This window comes from Protopterus annectens, chromosome 16.part0, assembly GCF_019279795.1.
Source record: "Protopterus annectens isolate FY-2018-M chromosome 16.part0, PAN1.0, whole genome shotgun sequence".
Classification (NCBI taxonomy): Eukaryota; Metazoa; Chordata; order Ceratodontiformes; family Protopteridae; genus Protopterus; species Protopterus annectens.
The window spans coordinates 149,506,441-149,533,811 of NC_056750.1; positions in this window are offsets into that span (position 1 = coordinate 149,506,441).

The following is a 27,371-nucleotide window of genomic DNA, read 5'->3' on the forward strand; positions in this document are numbered from 1 at the left end:
ATGTGATACATATTCTCAATGTAGCCATTTACATGGAGTTTTTTATGTCAAGAGGGTTTTACCTTTAAATTTTAAATGTTTATTGTTTTTCCCGCCAGTAATTATATTTAAACTCTGTTGAGTCATTTACTACTGGTCTGATGAAGCAGTGATGCGAAAGCGCTAACCGTTGTTTGTGTGCACTCAATTAAATCATTTTTTACGTTTTGCCTATATCTTCTGGTTGTGGACTGTTATTTTTGGAGACGATATCTATTTACGTGGATTGGAGTCGATGTTTATATGCCCTTCATTGCGTTGCTCCTAGTTTGTGTTTTCAGCATTATCTCATTGTTTTTTGCACTAGGAGCATTAACTCCACGTGGATCTGTTTTCATTTATACTATTTCGTGGCTGTTTGATTCATTTGGGGGCATGATGGAAGGGTTACCTCAGCCTTGTTGAGCTTCCGTACACTGTACAAGGGATGCAAGTGAACGATATGTCACGCCCAGCTGTAGACCGTTTTGCGGATTGTCTCCGACATGACGTAAATCCCCTTGAAGTGTTTGAATGCAATGACCGTTTGCTTAATGAGGGAGCAGAGGAGCACTTCGACAGAGAAGGACTGCGTCTGGCTATGGAGAAACTCGAATTGGATTTATTTAAATTAAAAAGGTTGCAGACACAAAGGCAACACTTCGACATTTGTCTACAAAGGAAATTGGTTCCAAAGGGCCTTAGGGTCCTGAAAATGCCGACTACGGCGACACTGTACCCAGAACTTCTCTTTGAATGGCAGCAATTGAACTTGGAGGTAAGCCTCAATTATATGAGGTTAATGAACAAGTTTTTCACACCTATTGAAGAAGCGTTAAGATTAGAAATACAGCAACAAAGAGCTGTCATTTTTTCTCAGTTCCCAGCTTCAGCTGTGAATGATTGTTGCCATATTTTATTGGATAATGTTACCCAATATGAAAAGAGGTTGTCCAACCAGAAAAGGGTGAAGCTACAACGGGACACTATGGATTTTAAATTAGGTAACATATTCACTTGGCCTAGAGTGAATAATGGTTCAAGTGGTACATTACAACATCGAGAGACTGCAAATAATGCTGTAAATAATGCTGTGAATGCAATATCTGCTTCTGTATTAGATTCTGCCTCTGCTGTTAGTAGTGATGTTTTGACTAATTCCGTAATTGATTTTGTTATAGATAACAACGATAAGGGTCTTAATGTTGAGGTGCCAGTTAAATCTTCAGGGACAGTTGACACACTGAGTGGTACACAGGTAGCCAACGATAATGAGGGAGCACATGTGGGATCCTTTGGTGTTAACACCACTAGTGCCAATGATGTTCCTGTTGGTCTGGAGGGCCCTGTAGTAAAGAAGAAAGTCAGTGTAGTTAAAAGGTCTGCAATGTGTTCAGCAGACTATACAGCTAATTTGCCCAAAGAGGGCAGTGACCCTACAACCAAGGTATTTGACTCCAAACACCCTTTTCCAATCAGATCTCTTTCGGGGGAAGGGAGGAAACGATCGATGAGCAGAGGGCGGTAGAAAAGGAAATTCTCCCCAGACCGCCCTCAGACGTTGAATATCAAGAGAATGTGGGAGTCAAGGAAAAGGGATTAGTCTTTAATCTGTCATTCATTGAATTAACACCTGTAGAGATGGATGTCCTCTCTAGAGGGCTTTCTTTTATTCCAACAAGCTTTAGTATTTTAGAGGAGACCTTGAGAGATTTTAAACTCTTCATCCGGAATATATCTTTGAAATTGGAATTTCATGGTTCTATTCACAGTGATTCTATTAGAAAACCCAGTACTTACACACCACCCATTCCTCCCTTATTGGCAGCCTATAGCAAATTAGTGGAGGATGATCTATATAGTATGAGCTACAATGGACGTAGAAACAACAATAGGAAGCTTCACAATTTAAGCTATAATCAGAGAGTAGCCCTTAATGGACTACGCCAGAACTCTAACATTATTGTGAGACCAGCGGATAAGGGAGGTGGCATAGTTGTACTAGATATCAAGAGGTATAATAGGGACATGAATACTATGTTGAGTGACCAGAGGTTTTATATTTCTATTTCCATGGAACGAGTCATGGATATAAGTGATAAGGTGAATGGTATGTTATTGGATCTCTTGAAAAGTGAAATTATTGATGAGAAGTTATTTGAGTTTTTACGAGTTGTGCATCCGTTAATACCGGTTATTCAAGGCCTTCCCAAGATCCATAAGGACCCACTCAACCCACCCCTAAGGCCTATAGTAGCAGGGAGAGGGTGGTCTACAGAACCCTTCTCCATTTATGTTGAACATAAGTTGAGATGTATTGTTGATAGCAACCGATATATTTTGCGTGACACTAAACAATTTCTGCTGGACTTTTATGAGTTTTTGGTATGTAATTCAACAGAAGTTCATTATGTGTTCGTCACAATGGATGTGCAGTCGCTATTCACGATGATACCAAACCTTATAGGTATTGAGATGGTGGACAGCTATTTAAGGAGGGTTTCTGACCTTAGTGGAGTGGAGATTGACCTACTCATGGCATTTTTGGAAGTGATACTAGAGTCAAATGTCTTTTGTTTTGCGGATGGGTTGTTTCTTCAAAAGGATGGCGTAGCTATGGGCACGTCTTGTGCCAATAGCTATGCCAACCTTGTTATGGCTGAGTGGGAGTTCAAACACATGTTTAACAATAGTTTTTACATCAGATATGCCCCTTTCTACAGGCATTTCATTGATGACCTATTCTTTTTGTGGAGGGGCTCTGTTGAGGAATTAGATGTATTTGTTAAGGAGATCAATGATGCTACCAGCTTCTTGAAGTTTACAGTGGAATTCTCTGAGACTAGAATACCATTTTTAGATGTTTTTGTCAAGAGATTAGATGGGGGTATTATCAATACCGGGCTGTATAGAAAACCCTGTTATAGAAATTCCCTTTTACATCGACACAGTATGCATCCAGGCTATATATATAAGAATATAGCGCAAGGTCAGGCAATGCGAGCCTCAAGGTATAACCCCAGTGATGCACGCTTTAGTGATGAATTTGATCATCTCACACTGATGTTGAGAGAGCGTGGTTACACTGAAAGTGATTTGTCTGCAGGTACGCGAGACATGGATAATCTGAGAAGGGAGAGAGCTGCACCGTATTTTTCAACTAGAATTACAGACTTGGTCAGCAGTGATAAAGATGAGAGCAATAGCTTTAGAGGTGTTGCCTGCCCTGTTTTTTACACTAGGGATGTTGGATGCATTAAAGATGTCATTAGTAAACACTGGCATATTCTATCAGTGGATCCAGCCATTAGGGAACTGGTAGGTGACAAACCCAGGTTTGTCTATAAGAACAAAATGAACCTCAAGAATTTATTATGTTACCCTAGGGCTCTTCCGCATGCTGGTTTAGACGTTTCCAATTGCACGTCTCCCTGCCATCATTGCAACTTTTGTTCTTATATAGACTCTAGTTCTGTTTTTATCCATCCAAATGGTTTTGGTCAGTTTAGAGCACGAGCTGGTGGTGACTGTATGTCCATCAATGTGGTATACTTGGCCACATGCACCCAGTGTTCCACATTCTATATCGGTAAGACGAATAGGAGTCTTAGGGATAGAATGCGTGAACACATCTATCACATTAGGAAAGGTACCATCCATAATGCATTGGTCAAAAATGTCAGTGAGACCAATTTGGATCATATGTTTAAATTCAGGATAGTTGAGAGACTATATGATTCACATAGAAAAGGGGATATATGCAATCTTACAGAATCAAGGGAAAGTAACTGGATCATTAAACTCAGATCTGATATGCCACCTGGTTTAAATGGGAAGGTACCCATTAAACCCTATGTGAAGATGAGGAGACTCAAGATATAATAGGGTTTTCTCATTTATGTGTTTGTAAGCCTGGTATTACCATATTTTTCTATGTATACTTTTTCTATATACACCTATGTTCTGTTTATATATATATGTATTAATGTTGCCAAGGATAGTTCCAAGGAAAAAGAGAAAGAAAAAAGAAAACATTTTTCAAGATCTTGTTTTTCTGCTGAACTATGATGTTATTCTGCAGTGTATGATACATCCAGAGAGATGTATAAAGTGATATATACTCACACTTGTTTTTATAAACAAGTCATTATAAATATACTTTTTATCTGTATGTTTGAACATTTGTTTGAGAGATCTAAATTTGATTGGTTATGGCTACATGTGTTGTTTATTCTGTATCTGCACACAGATATATATAATTTTAAAAGAGCTTTTTTGATAGGTTTACAATTGTATATAGCTAGATGCACCGACATTTGGAAGTGCGTCTATTCCAGGCATATGTATGCTATTTAATATGCATTTATATTTAAAATGTTTAGAAGCTTTTGAGTTTTTAGTTATATAGTATGTCTCAATACTGATTTAATTGTTTAATGTGATACATATTCTCAATGTAGCCATTTACATGGAGTTTTTTATGTCAAGAGGGTTTTACCTTTAAATTTTAAATGTTTATTATTTTTCCCGCCAGTAATTATATTTAAACTCTGTTGAGTCATTTACTACTGGTCTGATGAAGCAGTGATGCAAAAGCGCTAACCGTTGTTTGTGTGCACTCAATTAAATCATTTTTTACGTTTTGCCTATATCTTCTGGTTGTGGACTGTTATTTTTGGAGACGATATCTATTTACGTGGATTGGCGTCGATGTTTATATGCCCTTCATTGCCTTGCTCCTAGTTTGTGTTTTCAGCATTATCTCATTGTTTTTTGCACTAGGAGCATTAACTCCATGTGGATCTGTTTTCATCTGTATAAGTAGTTTTATGTGGAGGGTCTTTACCGTGTGCAGTATATATGATGCAAGTGTCCTTGACAACCTCTCTAGGATTAGTTTTGGTAGTATGAGTGAGTTTTGCATCCAGTGTTAAAGACTATTTGCACCTCCACATACATTATCTGTTTTGTTAAGAATAAGTGGGTTGTCAGTGTACATGAGGCAATTGCTACAATGCCTCAGAATACCCATCTCAACTAGAGTGGTCACAGGGAGAGGAAGTGCATATCCATGGCTGCTGATCTATTAGGGATGAGTGAGACAAATTCAAATATTGAATAGATCAATAAAACAAAGAACTTTATGAGCAATGCTCAGCTATGCGCATACTAGATGCTCTAGTAGTTAAAAAATCTGTCTGGGCAGTAAGGGTATTTTAAGGGATACGTATACTGTGAGAGATCAGTGTTTACACAGATTACAAGGATGAATTATGCTGTGAAATATTGACTACTATACAGCTCACTGCAAGGTACTGGTATGCAGAGAGAAATAGATCTAACTAAATACTGTAAAAAGGTCAAAAAGTGCAGATATTCAACAGAGGAACACTCTTCTCAAATAGCGTGGTCGCCAAATGTCACCAAACACCCCAGATACAGAGATTATGGTTAACATTGTCATTTTAAGATGAGAAACATGCTGCCTTCTAAACCCATGTCTGCTATTCTGGCAGCATGGTTTACAGCAACTCAATGTCCAGATGGTTAAATGCAAAATAACACCCCCCTCCCTTAAAAGCATAGGCTGACCATGTGAGTGCAGTGCTGCCTGCAGAGTTTCAGGCCTGTGCATGGCACTGAGCAGAATTCTAGATGATATTTATGAAGTTTGCTCATAATGCAAATTGAGCAAATCAGAAACAATAATGAGCTAAGCCTTAATTAGCTTTCTCATTGGGCCCATACAGGTGAATCTATATGATATAAGCCCAACAGGAAGCTCAGACATTCATTGCACTAAAGAGGAAAACACTGCTGCAAAAATATGTCCACCTTGGACACAAACCACACTGACAGAAGATGATTCACCTACCTCCTCCCCAGGATCAGATGACCTCCAGATGTTCTTAATGTACAGCAAACATTGCATACTGCTAATATGAAACTCTGCAAGTTTTGGTGTTGCTCTAAATCCTGTGTTGACTTAGGTTATACTAGGAATCATTGATTAACATTCTATCAAGGTAATAATTAGATGAAAGTAACGTATGCAAGCCTCAACAAGCTAAAAATAATTAAATGCATTTTTTCAGAGCAACACTTGCTGCACACCATGCGGGGGGCTTGGCTACCCCTCTTACCTAGTTATGCTAACTCCATGATCATACATAGGCAGAGAAATTTGAAAAGACTAAACATTTTGAATTCCTGGTAGGACAGTATAAAACCCACAGTAGAGAAGGTCTAATGACTTCTCATCTTGTCTTTATCGATGATTTAAAATTGTATAGCTCACCAGATGAGAAACTGAAAGCACAGCCGTAGGTTGTCAAAACTTTTTCAGATGATATTGGAATGTCATTTGGTCTTGATAAATGTGCAAAAGCAACCTTTAAAAAAGGAAAACTACAGCACCAGGAAAACATCAGTTTGGAAAAAGAATGTGATATAAAAGAACTTGAGCAAGGGGGAGTGTATATATACTTGGGAATTGATGAAGGATCAGCAATAACGCATGAACAAATGTGAATAAAGCTCAGTAAAGAGTACTTTAGAAGACTTAAATTAATCCTGACAATAGCACTGACATCTAGGAACAAGATCCAAGCCATAAATCAATTTGCTCTTCCTGTCCTAACTTATAGTTTTGGAGTGATTGACTGGACCCAAAAAGTGTTGGATAGATTGGATATTAAAACAAGAAAGATGCTTCATGCACACCAAATGATTTATAAAAATCAGTGTATACCAAGATTATATATTCCCCTTTCCAAAGGAGGGATGGGCCTCCTTGAAATTGATTACATGTATAGATCTGCAATCGTGGGACTCCACATATATTTAGTGAACTCACAATATCCAAATGTAGTAAAAGTTTTGAAACATAAGGAGAATAAATCTAAGATGACATCTCTGCTTAATTTAGCAGGAGCATATCGATGTCAAGTAGGAATGGAAATCAAACCAGAACTGACCAGAACTGAACGTGCTAAAAACAAAAGAAAGAATATAAGGTGAAGGACTAGATGAGAAGGCAAGAAATGTGGAAAAAACATAAATATAGTTGCAAGTATAGAAAACGTCTGGAAGATCCTCATGTTGAGCAAGAATTAATGCAGGAATGGTTAAGGAGAGGTGAATTCACATCAAGAAATGAAAGGTTAATATTGGCAGCCCAAGATACTGGGCTATGTACATGCTGGTTTACAAAGTCCATTGAACATGTGGGAGATACGGACATATGTAGGTTTTGTAAAACGGAACTGGAAACAGTCACACACCTTGTTGCTGGTTGCGACACACTAATGGCATAAGGACTGTATACTGAAAGGCATAATAATGTGGTGAGAGTGTTACACTGCAGATTGTGTAAACATTATGGTATCGAAGTGGCTGCAAAACACTGGAGACATGAACCACAAAGAATCATAGAAAATGATGAAGTTTATATTACATAGAATCACCCAATACCAACAGTTCAAAAGACAGAGGCTAGAAAAATGGATATAGTGGTCCAAGAAAAGAAGACAAAAGTAACATTTATCATTGAAATCGCCACATCCAGTGACTACAGTGTCTTGCGTACAGAGAGAGACAAAGTCATAAAATACCTGGATCTGCAGGCAGAAATGAGAGCCATGTGGAAGAAAGATAGCCAGACAGTTTTAATAGCAGTAGGAGCAATGGGTCTTATAAAAAATAAATTACAATCGTATTTATATATGTTACCAATTCATATAAAACCGTACGAATTGCAGAAGGAGTCATTACTGGGCACATTGTGGGTGCTGCGAAGAGCACCTTTGGCTGACATCAAAGAGTGAAACAATACTAATTTCATGAACTTTAATCGTACTTTGACTTAGGAATGGGGTCCATTTCCTTTATGGTATTAGAAACCCAAAAGACTTGGAGGAATTAAAACCGTGAGAAAACATGCTGGTAGTGACTTTTAATGGGAAACCGCATCTGAAACGTTTCTGCCTCATCCACTTTACACCCAACCAAAATTAAATGAGTTATTGTATCTGTTTATAACCACATTAATATGTTTAATTTATAATGCTATTATTAAAGGGAATATGTAGCCAGTAGTAAATAGGGTTCCCACTGCAATGTCGACAAGCCAAAAAAAAGTCAGAAACTATAGGAAAAGAGTGAATCTCAAAGATTGCTTTTCTTTAAACTTCTTTATTTCTAGGGGAGGCAAACTACCCCAGCACTCCCCATAAGGGGGAAAGGCCCACCCCCAAACACACACACACACACACACACACATATATATATATATATATATATATATATATATATATATATATATATATATATATATATATATATACCAACTATGAGATTACCATGCCATTGAGAAAAGGGGATATCCCAAGAAATGGCCATCTCGGACTTAGTATTCAATCTCCATGTTTCATAAAAGTTCATAAAAATGTTCACGACGTTCATAAAAATCAAATGCTATGAAAAGTTTGGATAGTACTATATGGGTTCCTACTAAATTATCAAAGACGCATTCTTTCGAAAGCGTCTTGCTCGAACGTGAAAGCAGGAAAAGACAAAATAGTGAAGTAACATATAAGCTAATTCTTTCCCTGGGAAAAAATATTGCTTGGCCTCTTCAGTTACTTTTCCGTTTTCGTGACTGTAGTGTGATCTTGGAGTTAGTATAATTAAGTAGGGTGTGGGGGGCACAGTCCCACACATCGGGGGTGTGGGGGCAAAGTCCCCTACTTTATGTAATGTTTGACAATTTTTTTTTTTTGTGGAACAGCCTATTCCAAGCATTCCAGATTGCAAGCTTTCACTTACATGGGTTCGATAAATCATCATTCGCTTTTTTACACGTTCGATGATTTAACATAGATCCGTACTATATACCGTACTGCAGCACATACTGAAAATAAACAATTTCCTTCAGAATCATGTTAAGGCATTATAACAAAAACTAAATAAGTAAGTTAGCAAAGATGTCAGTGAAATAACCAATAGGTTCATAGGTTCATTGGTTTATACTAGGCTATCTGCCCTAAGGCATTTATAAGCCTAGCCCAAAGTTTTGTGGCTTACACCACCCCTTATGTTAAAAAATACTGTGCCCATTAGTTTGTTGTGCCTCTGTCTAGCAGTGACACAGAGATGATTCCCGGGGTAAACCTACGATCTCCCATCCACCGGTCAAGATTTCTCTTGAACAGAGCCAGCGAGGTGCTCTGCCTCACATGGACCGAGATTTTATTCCACAGCACAGGGAGTCTCTGGGTGACAAATCTATCCCTCCAGCATGTCCTATTTATATCCGTGCTAAGGTTTAAGTCGCTTGCTCTAGTGGATCTGGTAGATTTGGATTTTTTGAGGTGGAGCTTGTCCATTAATTCCGGGTTGGACATGGCCTTGTATGTCAGGCACAGGTCACCTCTGAGCAGGCGGTATGCGACTGAATAGAGCTGGAGTTTCTTCAGTCTGGCAGCATATGACAGATTTTGGAGTCCCTTTATCCTTTTGGTGAGGAACTTTTGGGGTCTCTCCAATTGCTGCAGGTGTCGGGTGAGATACATCCCGAATGGGGCATTGTACTCGATCATTGGTCTGATAAGTGAAGAGTACAGGGGAACAATGACCTCCCTTGATCTGGATGTGAATCCCTTCACGATCAGGTGGGCAATGTAGAAGGTCTTTCTAACCACTTTAGCAATGTGAGTGTCAAAAGAAAGGCCACTGTCAACCTGGGTCCCCAGGTCCCTGATAACCTCTTCTGTGCTTAATGGATTGCCACCTATATGGTAGCTTGGGGTTACCTTGTTTTTCCCGAAGGGTATGACTATACATTTTTTGGCATTTAACTTCAGGCCATGGCTCTGGCACCAGCTATCAGTTTCCGTGAGACCCCTCTGAAGGATATCTGTGTCCGATGTACTTTCCACTATGGCGCCCAGTTTGCAGTCATCTGCAAACTTTGTCAGCCATAGTCCTCCTATGTTTGCCTGTACTTCTGAGAAGTAGATGCCGAACAACAGGGGGCCCAGGACTGAGCCCTGTGGGACACCACTTGTGACTGGCTTGGAGTCTGACATGGCGCCAGCAACTCTAACCCTGTGGGTTCTGTCCTTTAGCCAGTTTGCAACCCATCTCGCGACATATGGGTTTACATTTAAGCTGGTAAGTTTCTCTATAATACCCGAGTGGGGTATTGTGTCGAAAGCTTTTGCAAGGTCAAGGTAGGCTGTATGGACTGCCTTTCCCTCATCAATGGCCTTGGTGACTGTTTAGAAGAAGTCAACCAAGTTCAAAAGGCATGATCTGCCCTTGACAAAGCCAAACTGGGTCGGGTCCAATGTCTGCAAGTCCCATATGTCTTTGTTTATGAGTTCCATTATGATCCTCTCCATAGCTTTGCAGACCAGGCTTGTTAAGCTTATGGGGCGGTAATTACCAGGGTCCGTAGAGGCACTGCCTTTGTGGAGTGGAACCACAGTTGCCGTACGCCACTCCTTGGGCACGTATCCTGTGGTAAGGCTAAGATTAAACAGCTGCCTTATATGCGGGTTTAGTTCCTCGTTGAGTTCATGTAGCACACAGCCGGGGACACCATCCGGTCCCATTGATGTTGTGTTTTTAGCTTTAGAGAGAGCAGCTTTCACCTGCGCATTTGAGATGTCTAGGAGGCTACACTCCGCTGGGATAGTTATCTCTCCTTTTGGGGGGGAGAGGGGGGTGAAGTTTGCACTGAACCGGTCTGCCAGTATGTTGGCAATGTCTGTGGGTTCAGTAATTTTTGTATCATTTTGGACTAATTCTGAGCATATCTGGGAGTTTCCACCCAGGTTTCTAACATAGCTGAAGAAGGCCTTATGACTGTCTTTTGAATCTATGGCAATTTTTCTCTCAAAGTTGGCCTTGGATGATTTTATGAGTGCTCATATTTTTTTACTAATAATGATCAAGGGTGTCTTCTCTTTTATGGATTTTGCTCTATCATGTAACAGCTTTCTCCTCTTATTGTAAAGTTTGTTTATGGCTGGGGTCCACCAGACTGGACGTTTGCCCTTGGTGGAAAGAGTCTTGGCTTTATTAGGGATTGCCTGATCCATGCAGTCCTGGAGGTGTTCGTAGAAAGCATTTGTAAGGGCTTCCGCAGCTTGGGTTGTGGTTTCCACTGACTCGGGGGCCTTGAAGGATACCACACCAGTCTTGAGTAGTGTGAAGTTTGCTTTAGAGAAATTCTTCACTGTGGACTTTTTTGTTTTGGGTGGGGGCGGGATGTGGATTTCCAGTGAGATTAGTTTGTGATCTGATCTCACCAATGAGGGATATACTTTTGGTGTGGAGCATTTTGTCCCCATGTTTGTGATGATGAGATCTAGTATATTTTCCCCTCTTGTGGGAACGGTGACTAGTTGTTCCATGGCATTTGAATTTATGAACTCCAGGAACCTTTGGGCTAGAAAGTTGGGGCTTGAGTAATGTTCCCAGTCTATATTCGGGTAGTTGAATTCACCCAATATAATGGTGTTTGGAGATACATTTATACCCTCCAGTGTCTTCAGGAAGGCTGTGTGGGGTTCCTGAGTTTGAGAGGGTGGCCTGTAGCACGCTACAAATTGTAGAGCAGTTTTGCCTATGGTTAATTGCACCTGGATGGTTTCCGATGCTTCATGCGTTGCCACCAACCTGGAGGTGTGGGTATCCTTGATGAATATGGATACACCCCCTCCTTTTGTGGTGTGGTCCGGGTTTTGGGGCCAGAATGCATGATATGAGGTAAAACCTGATAGTGCCGGGGTGCTCTCAGAAGCCTTGAACCAGGTTTCAGTCACAGCACAGACATCGATGTTCTCCATACTGAGAAGGGCCTTGAGTGCGTGCATTTTGAGATTTAGACTTCTGGCATTGAGCAGCATTACCCTTAGTTTCTTCCCATTTTTGTTTTCTAGGGTGGTAGGTTTAGAATTTGAGCCTTGCCTAAAAAGGCACTATGGGGTGGCAAAGCCTTAGCCAATATCCGGAATCCCAGGGGTGACAGGTGCAAGCCGTCCCTTGAGAAACAGCGTGGCTTGTCAAGCATGTCATCCCAGGCAGACAGACACTGGATCCCCTTTGAATGACACCAGAAATTAAGCCAATTGTTAAAGCTGATCATCTTGTCTCTATGTTGTGGCATCATTCTTGGTGAAGGAAGGATACTGCTCAGGGTCAGGGTCATACCTGCCTGGGCTACATAATCAGAGAGCTCCTCTATGTCTCGTTTCATGTAGTCCAGGGAGATACGTCTCAGGTCGTTCACACCAGCATGGACAATGACTGTGTCATATTTGTACTTGCTGTGGAGTGACCCAAGTGCTTGTGTTATGTGGCGGATTCTAGCGCCCAATAGGCAGCTTACTGTGACCCTCTCCTTGTTCAGCCTGGTGAGTGTGTCTGACTATGGAGTCACCTATGACAAGTATGTTTGGTGTTGTATTTGGCCTTAAGGGCTGTGACTGCTTTGCACACTGATTTTGTGGTTTATGTGTTGCCTGTGGTGTGTCATGTCAATATCTTTCTAAACTGCTAGTATACTAGAAAACAACTACTATAGAAAATGTATAAGCATACAAGGTGCACACCTCATAGTAACATTTTTGAATTCACACAGTGCTTATGCTTGAAGACCTATAGCACCTCAGTGGGCTGTCTATGCTAGATACTAATAAGGCATTCCAGGTAAGAAGCATATGCTAATCAGACATCCAGGTAAGAAGCATATGCTAATCAGATGTACTCTCCCAGGAACTGCCTGCAGTAAGCCATTTATGCATCCAAGTGATTTAAAGATTCATTTCACTGAGTGAATTGGCATAGCTGCTCCTGACCACTCATGGTAATGAACATGGCCTGCAACTGTTCTTAAGTTACAGGGGAGTGTGTGCTTTCCTGTGTATATCTGAATGAAGGGTGCCTGTGCTAACACAATGCCTCTGCCTCCAGTGATAACTGCAGGAAACTGCTGATTAGCACTAGTTGTAGTAAATGGCAATTTAGAGACATGCTAATTAGACTGTAATCAGGTCTTTTCTTATTGTTGCTAATGCCTTCCTGAATCACAAAATACTGCATTGAAGAAACAGGGCCTTTTCACCTTAATATGACTGGTGAGGTCCTTTCTGAATCTCTGGGCGACTCTTTTTAAATAACATTTCATAAATCCAACAGATATGTTGAAGGGACATGTAAGATGAGCAAGAAAGTCTTCACATTTCCAGAGTTGGTTTTAGATGTCATTAGGTAGTAATATAAATATAAAAAGCTTAAAATTATTAATCTTGATAACCTCTATGTGTCATTTTTATTACTATGAACTTTCTAAGAGTCTAGTGTATAACTTTCTGTTTTTTTTACAAGATCACAAAAGGATTTTAATGTCCTCTTGAATGGTTAATTAAAAATGATGTCATGTACCAAAACTTGACAAAAACTAATGCTTTTTTATGCATTTGCTCAAAGTGAAGCAACTGCAAAGTAGGTTCATTCAGAGTATGAAGTCCCCAAAACTGGGTTGTCAAAAACATATTTTTAAACTAGTATACATGCATGTGAGTGTGTGTTCATGAGTGTGTGTGTGTGTGTGTGTGTGTGTGTGTGTGTGTGTGTGTGTGTGTGTGTGTGTGTGTGTGTGTGTGTGTGTGTGTGTGTGTGTGTGTGTGTGTGTGTGTGTGTTCATGAGTGTGTTCATGAGTGTGTGCGTGTGTGTGTGTGTTCATGAGTGTGTTCGTGTGTGTGTGTGTGTTCATGAGTGTGTGTGTGTGTGTGTGTGTGTTCTGTGTCTGTGTGCATGCATGGCTGTGTGTGCGCGTGCACATTTTATTTTTGTTCCAGTTACTCACCCCACCTCCCAGGTTTACATGTGATATTCATTCATTTTACAATACTCAATTTATACATTTCAAAGTCAGAGGATAATGGGATCTTCTCACAGCATTCAGTAGGTACATGTCAGAGAGGCAAAGAAAATAATCCTGGATAAGATTGCCTTAACACATGTACACACACATGCACACATATAATACACACACACACACACACACACACACACACACACACACACACACACACACACACACACACACACACACATGGACAAGGCAGATGGCATATGTAGAAATATGTATACTATTGCTCTGTAATTGAATTATACTGGGTGCATATATGCATGCTGGGCTTATAGATAAATATTCTAAATATGTGTGCTATGTATTTTAGCATATGTATAATTTGCATCTTATTTAGTACAATTAAAAATAAGTACACTGCTATGTTATTCCAAAAACGTTACTCCCATTTACACAATTTGGTTTTCTATGCAGTAATATTTGTTTATTATATACCATTCTGAAGTTGTATACATGGTATAGAAAATGTAACAGTTTCAAAGAATACTTACCTGTGATATATAGTTTCAAAGGATGACTGTGCTTTGAAGAGATGATTCTCTCTTTTACCTCTATATTATATGAACACGAAAATTCACCCATATCAGATATGTCTAGTTTAGGTAGATGAAATTGAGTTATGATACGTTTTGTAATAAATATTCCATTCTTGTAAAAGTTGTACTGCTTAACTGCTGAACCAACAGGACCAGAACACTTTAATATGACACTCTCTCCTTTAATATATATAGGGTATGCGGGAGAAGCTGTTATCTGAGGCTGTTCAGGTACATCTGAAAAAAAAGACAAGAAAGAGAATTTTATTTTAGTTATTGTAGGCACAAACCACCCATTGCATTTGTTTCTACATTCCAAAAGCTTTATCAGTAAGTAAGCTAATGAGAGAGGAGAACAACATTTTCCTTTATCTTTTACATCTGATTGCACAATGCAGTCATATGGCTCATATCACACAGTGACACTGCCAGCCCAGCTATCTGGAATTTTGTAAATAATTATATGTCATTTGTGAATATTGATATGATTTATACAAAACTGTATATTATGTACTGAGCTTCAAGAATGTAACCACAGCATACCCTGCTGGAACATAGAAGATTAACTTACAAAACTTCAAGAAAATACATTTAAATTGTTTTAAGATTGTGTTATCTCTCAGTTTCAGTAAAGCAGACACAATGTCTAGAGCCAGAGGTTTTTCTATTGTCTTGGAGAGAAGTAATTACTAAGCCTAAAATGTAAAAGTGTTTTATTGCTTTATGATTTCCTAGCAGCTGTACATCTGAGAGATGTGTATTTTTAACACAGAGGTGTTAGTTTCTGGTTTAGCTTGGGAACTGAAGTCAGGTGATGAAAAGTGAAGTCATCCAAGCTAACCCAGCAGTAATATTTGATACTGATGTAAGAACTCTCTGAGAGAGAGAGTCTCTGCATTTTGTGTTTCGTCTTGGACCTAGCAAGAACACCAACTCATCTGCATTTGCTTTGCTAATAGCAAGTAACTAGGCTACAGTAATTTCTTTTAGATATAGTTAGAAATATAGTAAAGACTAGTTTAGATGTTTTTTGTATTTATTTGAGATTGTCCTGCAATGCTGTTTTAAAATATTTCCTGTGATTCTGAAAACTAAATTAACTGTGTTGATTGAGTATTGTCTTGTTCTCTTATTATTTCTTATTAAATATATTTAAACCTATCTGTGTGGCTGATATTTGTGAGAGATATTTAAGCTCTTAGAGTACTTGCATATGTATTTGGTGACACTGTACAGGCCATTCCTAGATAACCTTGCAAGTCTTGTTCAACACTACCATTTGGATAATAATAACATTACACAGTAGGATTGGACACCCTTTGTAAGGGCCTTATAGTAGCTGATAAGTAGGGGTTGGTGGCAGTGATAACTACCTTATAGTCTGGCAGAAGGGGGCATAGCTAGTAAATCTGTGCCATCCTTTCCCAGGTGTGTGTGTGTGTGTGTGTGTGTGTGTGTGTGTGTGTGTGTGTGTGTGTGTGTGTGTGTGTGTGTGTGTGTGGGGTATAAATCAAATCTCAAAGAATGTGTTTGTCACCTACTTGGGCAGGGACACAAAGCATTGGTTGTATAGAGAGGGTGCTGGAGGCCTTGGCTTTGACATTCAGCTGAGATCTCTACTCTATAGCTGTGCCAGTGGGGAGTCTTATTGGGGATTTGGAGCAACCAGCCCTGGACTTACTGTGGTCTCTGTGTGCTCTTAAGGGAAATTGCACTTGCAGAGAACTACATCTGGAAATACTGTGTGTGTACCTGTTATCCTCCCAGTGTACATCCCCCATACATGCTAGTGGTGAGGAATGAGACTCATTGACTACTGGTCCAGAAGTGGGATAGCCATGTCACATACTGGTTGGCAGTGTGGGTCAGCACAGAAAACATAAGGGGAGAGTTTTACACTATCTTTCTGAAAACACTCACTAAACATTTTATGGATTTGAAACCTGGTAATTAGCTTTTTTTTTTTTTTCATTTTTACTGGAACTCATTGCACGCAGAGCAGATAAAGCTCCATGCTCTACTGCTCTACAAGTGGTTAGCTGATGCTAACCTAATATTATGTGTTCTTAACATGGATGTCAAGATTCTCCTCTCGAGCTTCCATCTTGAGATGAATTCCTTGGCATCCATGTCTCAAACACATAATAACATGGTTAGCATCAGTGAAACGCACATAATCCTGTATTTTCAATACGTGCTATTGAACACAGTCACTACAGCTTATCACAGGAGACCCTCTGTTCCCTACACCTGTGATCATTGTTTGAAATGTTAAAACAACAGGTGACAATTTGACTTTTCTTCTCATAAGTGGGGGACACATTAAAACTTAGTACTTAAAGCTTTGCTGTGAATCTTGCCCTTACATCCATATACAAATAGCCTGTCAAATGATATTAATAATTATGCGAAACCGAGATAAAATTAATGTTAACTATTGTTGGCTCTAACCTTTAAGTAAATATTTCTACTGGGTTTTTTTACAAATTTAAATAATTATGAAGTTATTTCAGTATCAATCTGTTCTGCATTAGCAGATCCTTTTTCTTTAGGGCAACATTTTTTTTATTTTTGTTTCACATAAACTTTCACCAAAATCTAGTAGCGGTCTAGTGATACATCAGCAGCACAGTGTTGTTTCGCGTAATTCAAGTCTTCTCATAATATTTACGAAAGTAAACTGAAGCAGCAGGGTAACATTCCCTGAGTGAAACAATTGATCTGCAAAGCAGAACATTTTTTGCCACTTAGGGACTGGTAAAATATTGCTAACACTGAACGCAACTATGTTGTAGTAATACACGAGTAACAGCTAAGTTTCTTTGTGGAATACAAAATGATGTTCAGTGTCTAGCTTCCGTAAGCAGCACAGATTCCACACATATCAAGAATGTGGAAAACTGGATCAAGATGAAAAAAGATATTTTCCTACATCTGAAAACGTTGACAGTACTGGGGAATTACTACCATAATTTGCACTTGTAGATATCAGCTGCCTCAAAACCAGCACTGTTGCATATCTACCATTCTGCACTAACAAATGCATATTTTCCTTGTAAACACAAATACTCGATTATGCATAACTTACAAATCCTAGAGCACAGTTTTCTTTGTAAATCACTGCTGTCAGGTTTCTTAACTAATTCTATGCCTCTAACACCTTTGGCTCTTGCTTTCTCTTGTTTTTTGTTTAATTTGTTTATTCTGCTACCACTATTATGGCAGTGGGTCTCAGGAGCAGAACTGGAAATTTGGAATGATGTGCATAATTTCTAAAATGAGCTTTACTGCTCTCCTTATCATACAGAGCCATTGGGATATCCTGACATATCCTTGGTTTCTCACTGGGAGACAAGGTGGGAATTGTACAGTAAGACACAAATGGTACACAGGTGATAATATCACAGCATAATGGTAATGACCTAGCATCTCTAACAGCAGTACATTCCACTGATTCTTGTTTTGCATACTTTTTCAATTATTTCCATCTGCCCCATTGGTAGAAGAATCACATGCTTGTTGAACTAATGGTTACTACCACAGTTTAACATGGAAGTCAACACTTCCTACCCCTCAGACAGAAAATTTAACAGTAGGATTTTCAATATTGTCCTCTATGATTTCCATTTGACCCAGACTGTACTGTGAAGACAGGTCCCCAGTATCACAGAGAGGTACTGAGTCCCATTTCCATTTCACTGGATAAGCTGACACCTGTGTTCTTATAATGTAGCAAATTTTCAAATATATTCTTCTATATACTGTTATGAACTATAGACATTTTCAAAATATTTAATTGTTACCATCATAATTAGAAAATATTAATGAGATGAATAACTCATCATTAAACAAACACGAACCATGAACCAAGAAACACCAACTTCCAAATTCCTAAATGGAGATAAATGAGTAGGCAATGACCCTCATAGTGGAACAAATAACTTTATTAAGCACTTTTGTTTCTTAAAATAAGAAACTTCCTCAGAATACAATTATAGCACACTAACCACTTTTTAAAATACCCCTCCAGAAAGCCTCCCACCAATCAAATAAGATATAAAACTGAAAGCAATGCCCAATTAAGGGACCATAAAACAATGGAGTATATACATAATTGAAAAAAAAAAAAAAAATATATATATATATATATATATATACATATATATATATATATATATGTATATATATGCATATATATACATATATATATATATATATATATATATATATATATATATATATATATATGTATATATATATATATATATATATATATATATATATATATATATATATATATATATTTTATATCTTCAGTAGAAAACATTCAAAATCAACTTGTTCATTCAAACTCCAAGACATTTTAGCTTTAATAAACAATTAATGGAGCAGGCTTCGTTGATGCCCGGGGCTTTTACTGCATTGAGTAGCAATTGCCATTTGAACTCACACTTACTCAAATGCTCATCAATTGCAAAGCCCCTTTGATCACTATTAACCTGTTCAATTACACTAAACAAAAACAAATGGTCAGGAAATACTTCAACGTTTTCCAGGGCATTCTTCATATTCATTTTCCTGATATCCAAAAGATGTTCATAAACTCTTTCCTTAAATTTCTTACTTGTCTTCCCAACATAAAATGCTGTACATCTTTGGCAGCTAGCAATATATACCACATGGGAAGATCGACAAGTAAAATGCTGCTTCAAAGGAATATTCACCCCATTGATTATTAAGGTTTCTGTTAAATTAATGTATGGGCGTTGTGAACAAAAACACATTTAAAACATGCCGTCATGACCACCTATATTTCATGATTTTAATATATTCTTAAAAGATTTATCCATTTTATACACCACTGTAGGGCCCTCACCTAACAACCCTACCATCCTGCTTTCACATGAAAAAACAGTCCAATGCTTTTTTAATATTTCCCAAACATCAAAGCTGTCAAGTGTGTAGTTCGTAATAAAGGCACTCCTTCTCCCTTCACCCCTATTTTGCTGCGAACAGTTATAAAGACAAAGATCCTGTCCAATCTAGTTATTGGAATTTACATCATTCCCATTATTTTTCATACTAGGATTATATATACCCTCCAGTTTTAAAACATTGTTAGTGTGCTGTAATTGTATTTTGAGAAAGTTTCTTGTTTTAAGAAATGAAAGCGCTTAAAGTTATTTGGTCCACTACGCGTGTCATTGCCTACTCATTTACCACCATTTGGAAATTAAGCAATAACCCATGGCTGGGTGTGGATAATGCTGGATTTACCCACAGTTGGTGTGGTTTGGTCACAAGGGTGAAGCCGAGTGACCAAACAAAGCCAACCGTGGGTAAATCCAGCATTGCCCACACCCAGCTGTGGGTTATTGCCATTATACAATGACATTATTTAAGAAAAAAATACTTACTTTTCTTAAATAATGTCATTGTATAATACCTCCCGTGCTGCCCTTCCACATTTTTCTGGTACCCTGGGCATTTCTGATATACGGCGCATGTGTAAGTGACTTGTGTTCCCATGCTTACGCAGTACATCAGTGGTGTGCAGCGGTAGCAGCGTAGAAAGGAAGAGCTGCATTGCTTTTTTTTTTAAGATATCTCACTATGCTATGCGAGTTCTTCAACTCATATAACATAGCGAGATATCTAAAAAAAAAAAAAAAGCAATGGAGAGCTTCCTTTCTCCATTGAAAGGAAGATCATCGTTGCTTTTTTTAAGATATCTCACTATGTTCAACTCATATAACATAGCAACATATCTTAAAAAAAGCAACAGCGATCTTCCTTTCTCCATTGCTACCTCTGCAGAGCAAAAAAAAAGTTAAAAAAATCAGGAGATATACCAATGGAAAAAGTCCGAGTGACTGGACCTTTCATGTTAGTATATTCTCGGATTTATAATGGGCATGCTGGTTGGGCTGGCCAATTAGTGTGCTCATTTCTGAATATTAATGGCCAGTCATTGTATAATTTGTAACTCATCATTAAACCTGAAGTCATACTGTATGTCATATGCTGTAAAGCTTTTCAAATGGAGGTCAAGTTTGATACTCTAATCAGTTGCATCCATGTAGACAGAAATATGTTTTGAATGGGAATCGGGATTCTAAACAGAAGGGTATGCTTTTACAATGGCTACTCCCTTCTTATGCACAACTAAACATAGGCTATGGCACCCCCACTGAAAATAGTATTTTCTACTACTGTCCCCTCTTACTTTTTGAATTTACTTTTTTAAATGCCTTGCTGATAATAAAAACATCATACAAGGGAAAGAAAATGAGGGATACTATGAGATATTAAAATAAATATAGGAGCCGCTGTCAGGCACAGAGTTTGAGAAATATAACAGTCATAAATATAGCAGTGTTACTATTAAGCCAGCAGTATGAGCAGATGGTAAGATATATAGGAGTAGCTTGTATTAATTCATGGGCTACATATTGCCATTAATACAAATTGCAAACTAAGCTTTCAGGTAAATTGAATATATATTTGATACCCTTGAAAATAACCCTTTTCCATCAGACAGTGTAACCTTTGTAATATTATGCTGCTTAAGCAGGTAGTGCCTTTCTATAATACTGGGTGAGACACAGCATTGTCACATTCTAGTGAAGCATTTGCTGGCAATGATAAGAATATAAAACAAACCAAACATACCAGAAATAAAGGTATGTCAAGACCAGTAGGCATTAAATGACTTTATTGCCATTAAAATAGTGACTAGTGTTCTCCAAATCAAATGGAACACCTTATCAGTTTCATTCTAGAATGAAACAACTCAGGACACATTGGATAATATGAGACCACCTTCAGGACACCTCCAGCAATGATGTACGCAAGTGGAAGAAATGGAGGCTGACATATGAGAGTAAGAAAGGAAACATGCAGAATTATTCATGCAGAGATCCTAATTAAAGAGAAGCTGGCAAACACAGAAGGGACAACAAATAACACACACCTTCCTGTCCAGAAATAGTCCAGGTTGTAATAAGTTGGAGTTAACACGTATCTCAGGGGAATGGAACAGTTTTAATATAAAGAACTTTGACATATCTCCCCTGGTTAAAAAAAAAAAAAAATAAGCCAAAAATGTTTAATGCAGGGCCATGTAAAGACCTCATCTTTTTCTGTATACTAACTCCAACCCTTGGTTAGATCATTTTAAACCCAAGCTTAAAAAAACAGATTATCTTGTCTAGAACTGAACTTTGCTTTGGCCTCTGAGAAGGACAAGCTCTTCTTTTCTGCAAATGTTTCCTACATTAAATCAACCTCTTTTGAAACAAGGCCTGCATTCCACAGCTAACCTTTACCCCTGTTAAAGGAAAACATTTGCTGTAGGATCCACAGAGGGCCAATTCAACTATATCTAAGTGAGGTTTATTAAAAAAATATATGAGCAGCTTTTAGTATCATCAGAATGGATGTAAATACCTGAAAGATTTGCAGAGTTTTCAGATTAATATATTGCTGCTAATTCAATGCAGCGTCCTATTTATCTTTAGTCACTGACTTCCATCCTCATACCTTGAAAAGACTCCTAGCCTTGCTTACTTTTCATAGATCCTTGCATTTCTTGTACATCCATAATGCTAGAATATATAACTCAGAAGCCAGCATATAGATTTATATCAGAAAACTGAGTTAAACCTAGACAATACGGCCACTTTAAGTATGAGATGAATTGATGACCAATAGAACCCAGACAAATCATAATGCCAGTTGTTACAGATTGTAAAGTAATTCATGCATGAGAACTGTTTTTACCACAAATATTTTCCGCTTTCTTAGTTGCCAATGCGATAGCCACTTTCTTGTGTAAGACTCTATTATTGCCACCATGGATACTCTCAATTTGTCACCATTCGGGTATTGTGTAGGACAAAGTTCAACTTCCAAGTACTTCCAAGTACTGAATGAAGGCTTTAGACTATTCTGATGGGAAGATAGCTTACTACTCAGGATGTGGGAACAATTTCTGCAAATAACCTGGATTTTGGCAGAACTGAATTTAAATTTAGACAGCCATCAACCAACGATGAGCTTTAAAGCAAAAAGTAATGGCTAAAATGACACCTGAAGGAGTAAATTGGAAAGAAAGTGTGAGAAAGCAAAGGCAAAAATCAGCCTCAGACCTCTTCTGACATACATTTCAAACTGGAAGTCACAAACACGTTAATCACCCCCCCCTCCCCCGCATGCAACATACCCTTCTAAGAAAACAAAAATAAATGAGATTAATTCTAGGAAAAGCTTGTTCTAGTAAGATAGATTATGCATATAAGGTCAGTGACTTAGAGAGGTGTGTAAATGAGCTGCCACAGCAATTAAAAATCCCTTTGTAGAGAACAGTTTGCAGTTAATTCACAAAATTACCATCTTAAGAAGACTGGAAATCTTCATTCGCAATCTCAGAACATAGGTCTTCTACTAACTTGCAGTTAAGCCAGTGAGATAAGAATTAACACTCAGCCAGGCAATTAGCTTATGTGTCAGAACAGAATTTTTGTTCTCAGCTTTATAGTGAAAATTTCATTATCACATACTAGTTTGGTTAAATGAAGAAATTCACTACTAAATAAGACAGTATATTCCAATTTACAATTCTTCATAACAATTTTCCTTACTATTGCTAATACTGACCAGAGTGTATGTGTTTGATTTCTGGGTATGATTTTCAGAACTGGCACATTAAACAATATGAGAGAGTCAGAGATTGTACAGTTATCATTCCACATGGCTTTACAGAAATATCTATAATCATTCCAAAAAGCAGATACCATTCCACAATTGACAATCATATGCAACCAGTCAGCATCAGATGATTTACATCTCCAACATTTCATGTCTTCTTTTTTAAACAGTTTTGCAATTCTGTGGTGAGTTAAAAAAAAACTCTATGCAAGAACTTCCAAGAAAAAAATTTCCATTAAGGAGAAACTGTGGCTCTTCCTGCTGATTTCATACAAATACTTGTATTACTTGTTGTAAATTCTTCATTTATTTATTTTAGTTAAATAATTCCAGTAAGAGACATCTGTAAAGGTAAAATCGGTTCCAATAGATTTATATATCATGGATATAAATGAGTTACCTTTTAGGGAACCATTGCTAATAATAGATATAATGTCAAGAATTTTAGGTAAGTTTTTGTTATGTGTTTCTAATGAAGTTATAGTTCTGTTTTAAAAGAATTATTTACAGGTCTGGATATCAAGCCAATTACAATTTTGTAGACTATACCTAGCTATTAAATAATCAGTTGTGTGAATTTTATTTGTTGACAAGGACTGATGGCAATACAAGTTACCCCTTTTAAAATCCAACATTAATATCAAATAAAATTATACATTCACTAATAAAGGCAACTGGAAATATGGAGATTATTAAGTTTTGGATTAGGTGGTTGGAATACATAAATCTTTTACAATTCAATAATATCTTGTTAATGAAGAAAACATTAGTTTTTGTTTGTTATTTTGTAAATATACTTTAATTAGCCATGTAAAGATATTCCTATCTATACAAATAAAAGGTTCAAACAGTGTTTTATTATTGTTTAGTAATATATTTTTGTGTATTGATTTCCAATAGAATGTTTATGCTTTATTAATCCATAGAAGTACTGTATTAATAATAGTTGCATTTATATATAATTCACTGTTGGGAAATGTAATACCTCCCTCTTCCCAGCTTGGAGTATGCCATTGTAGGAATATTCTAGGTTTTTTAGGGTACCAGATAAACTTGAGCAAGATATTACTTATACTTTTAATAGTTTTTTTTAAGTGGTGGGATAATTAATGACTGACTTACAAATAGAATTTTAGGTAATATTATCATTTTAATTAAAGTTAATCTGTCTTTCAAATGAGAAAAACATTTTACTCCAGTTGTTTGTTAGGTTTATAATTAAATTAATTAAATGCTGATAATTAACTCAATTTTTTTAAGATTAGATTCAATGAAAATACCTTGATATTTAATATGTGAATTGTTCCAATTAAAGTGCTTCTAAGTTATTAAGTTAGAAGTAACTTTCTTGTTCATTAAAAGCATTTGAGTTTTGTTAGGATTATATTTTAATCCTGATATGTTTTCAAATAGATATACTAACTAAAAAGTCTAGTGATGTTTCAATATTCCTACATGTTAGTAAAAATCATCACCAAAAAGTTGGATCTGTAGGGATAGGGCATGTAAATTTATAACCTGTAATGTTCTTATTGTTTCCTATGTAATTAGCAAATGGCTCTATGGTGAGGGCAAAAATTAGAGGGGACAAAGGGTAATCTTGTTTTGTACCTTTCAACACTTTAAAAGGGCTAGATAGGAAAAAGCCAATCTTAACAAAGGAAGATGAATTTTCATAAAACATTTTAATTAAATCTATAAATTCTGAGGTAAAGTTATACACTTGTAATCCTTTAAATAAGTAGGTCCAAATAAGAGAATCAAAAGCTTTGTCTATGTCAAAATGTATTATGGACTATTCATTTTTCTTTTTGCTTGCTATATCTATAAGAGAAAGTAGTCTTACTATGTTGTCTTGAATGTTCCTATTGTTTATGAACCCTGTTTAGTCATTGTCTATTAATTCAGAAAAGACATTATTCAGTCTGTTAGCTATAATAACTATAAAAATATTATAGTCTATATTTAACAAAGAAATAGGCCTATAAGATGACCAGATTATCTATAAGATTCCTTATCTAGTTTTAAAATTGGAGAAACTAGAGAATATTTCCACAAAGATAGGACAGTTGATGTATTTTTAACTTCTTGAAATGTATTTAACAGACTTTTTAATAGGTTATCTGGTAAGATTTTATATAATTCAGGGATTAGCCCATCCAACCCAGGTGTATTATTAGTTTTTAAATTATTTATTTGATCTTTTAGTTCTTTAAAAGTGATGGCTTTCTCAATTTTGGTAATATTGTCATGAGATAATTTACTTTGAAAATTTTTTTTTAGAAAATTATTTAAGATAATATTGACTGTTATAGCTGTATTGAAGCTATTTATATATTCATAATGTTTTTAAAGCATTCTAGTATGGTCATCATATCTGATACTTTTATTATTTTCTTTGTATATGATTTCTTTTATATGACTTTTCTTATTTAGATATTTTGAACTAATTGCAATTTTGTGTAAACTTTTAGGGTTGACTGAATATGACTATAACTTGATTTTCTGTAAATTAATGGAAATTTTGTGAAGCAAGATGTCTTGACATTCCTTGTTTAGTTTATTTGTATTATCTAACACTATTTTATCATTAGGTGTTGGGTTATATTTTAGCGTATCTATTTCATTCTGTATATCTGTTAGCCTCTTATCGCACTCTTTTCTTTTAGATAAGTACCAGCTTTTAACTTTCCCATCTATAACCACCTTAACGTATTCCACAGAATCATGTCTGACACCTCACCATTATTATTTACTTCAGTAAATTGCTTTATTTCAGTTAGGATCCATTCCTGAAAGACTTTTATTTTTATAATGTAAGCAGAGATTCTCTGACAAGAGATTTAAAAAAAACAATATAAAAAGTTAATTTGAAGGTAATGGTCTTGTGATCTGATAAAGAGTAGGACACAATCATTACATCTTCTATTTTTGATAACAATGAGATGGCTACTAATGCTTTATCAATGTTAGCCTGTGTACCAAACCCATATGAATAGAGCGAATTTTAGGGACGAAGGTAATTTTATATCATAAGAATCTTTTAAATTCATCAAACTGACAATTATTTAAATGTCTGGCTACAAGAGAGATTTTAAAAGGTTTGGTATTTGTGGAGTCAGTTGGAAGATAAATACAATTAAATACAAATAAAATACAATTAAAATCTGGGTCTATATCACATCGTCAAACTTGTATAAGTTTGAACAATGTAATATTGAACCCAAAAATCTGAAACCTCACAATAACAAACACACATAACAGCAATTTTTCGCCGTTCCCTAAAAAAAAAAAAAAAAAAAAAACATAACCTTAAACTAAAACTAAAGTGGGGGGCTTTGACCCTCACATTCCCCCGGGTCTATATTATAACATCGAAATCTAAAAAGATTGAATGTTATAATATAGAACCCTAAACATCAAAATCCGCAAACATCGAACAGTCAGAATAGCAATTTTTTTCCCAGGGAAAAAAATCGCTATTCCAAGAAACATACACACAACACAAACACAAAAAACAGCAATCCACACACATACAATTAAAATCCTCCATGTAAACTTTACATACACTACTAGCTATCCACTTACCTTGACCCGACCCTAACCCTAAGGTCCATCACTATCGCACACTCAACTCACCCGCGCCCTAACCCGCCCCCCTAACCCTAACCTACACACAACCGCACACTTACCTGACCCACTCCCTAACCCTAACTCACCTAACCCACCCCCTAACCTACACACAATCGCACACTTATCTGAGCCAGACCCGTAATGCTCTAACATATCGAATGCTGAAAACAGCGAAGCCACAGCAATAGCCCACCAAGTTCTTTCCCTGGGAACGAATTCAGTGTCCTGCACCTTCGCTGTTTTCAGAGTTCAACAAAACTGTTTTGATATTATAACATTCGAACTTTACAAAATTCAATGTTATAATATAGACCCCATTCCCCCACATCCCCCTACTTAAATACAAACTCCAAGATCGCACCACAGTGGAGAAAATAGCAAAGCCCCAAAAACAACCCACCATTTTTTTCCCTGGGAAAATAATCAATGTGCCGTGGCTTTGCTGTTTTTGCATTTCAGACTTTTGGGTTCAATACTACATCATTTAAACTTATACAAGTTTGAATATGTGATATAGACTCTTAAAATCCCC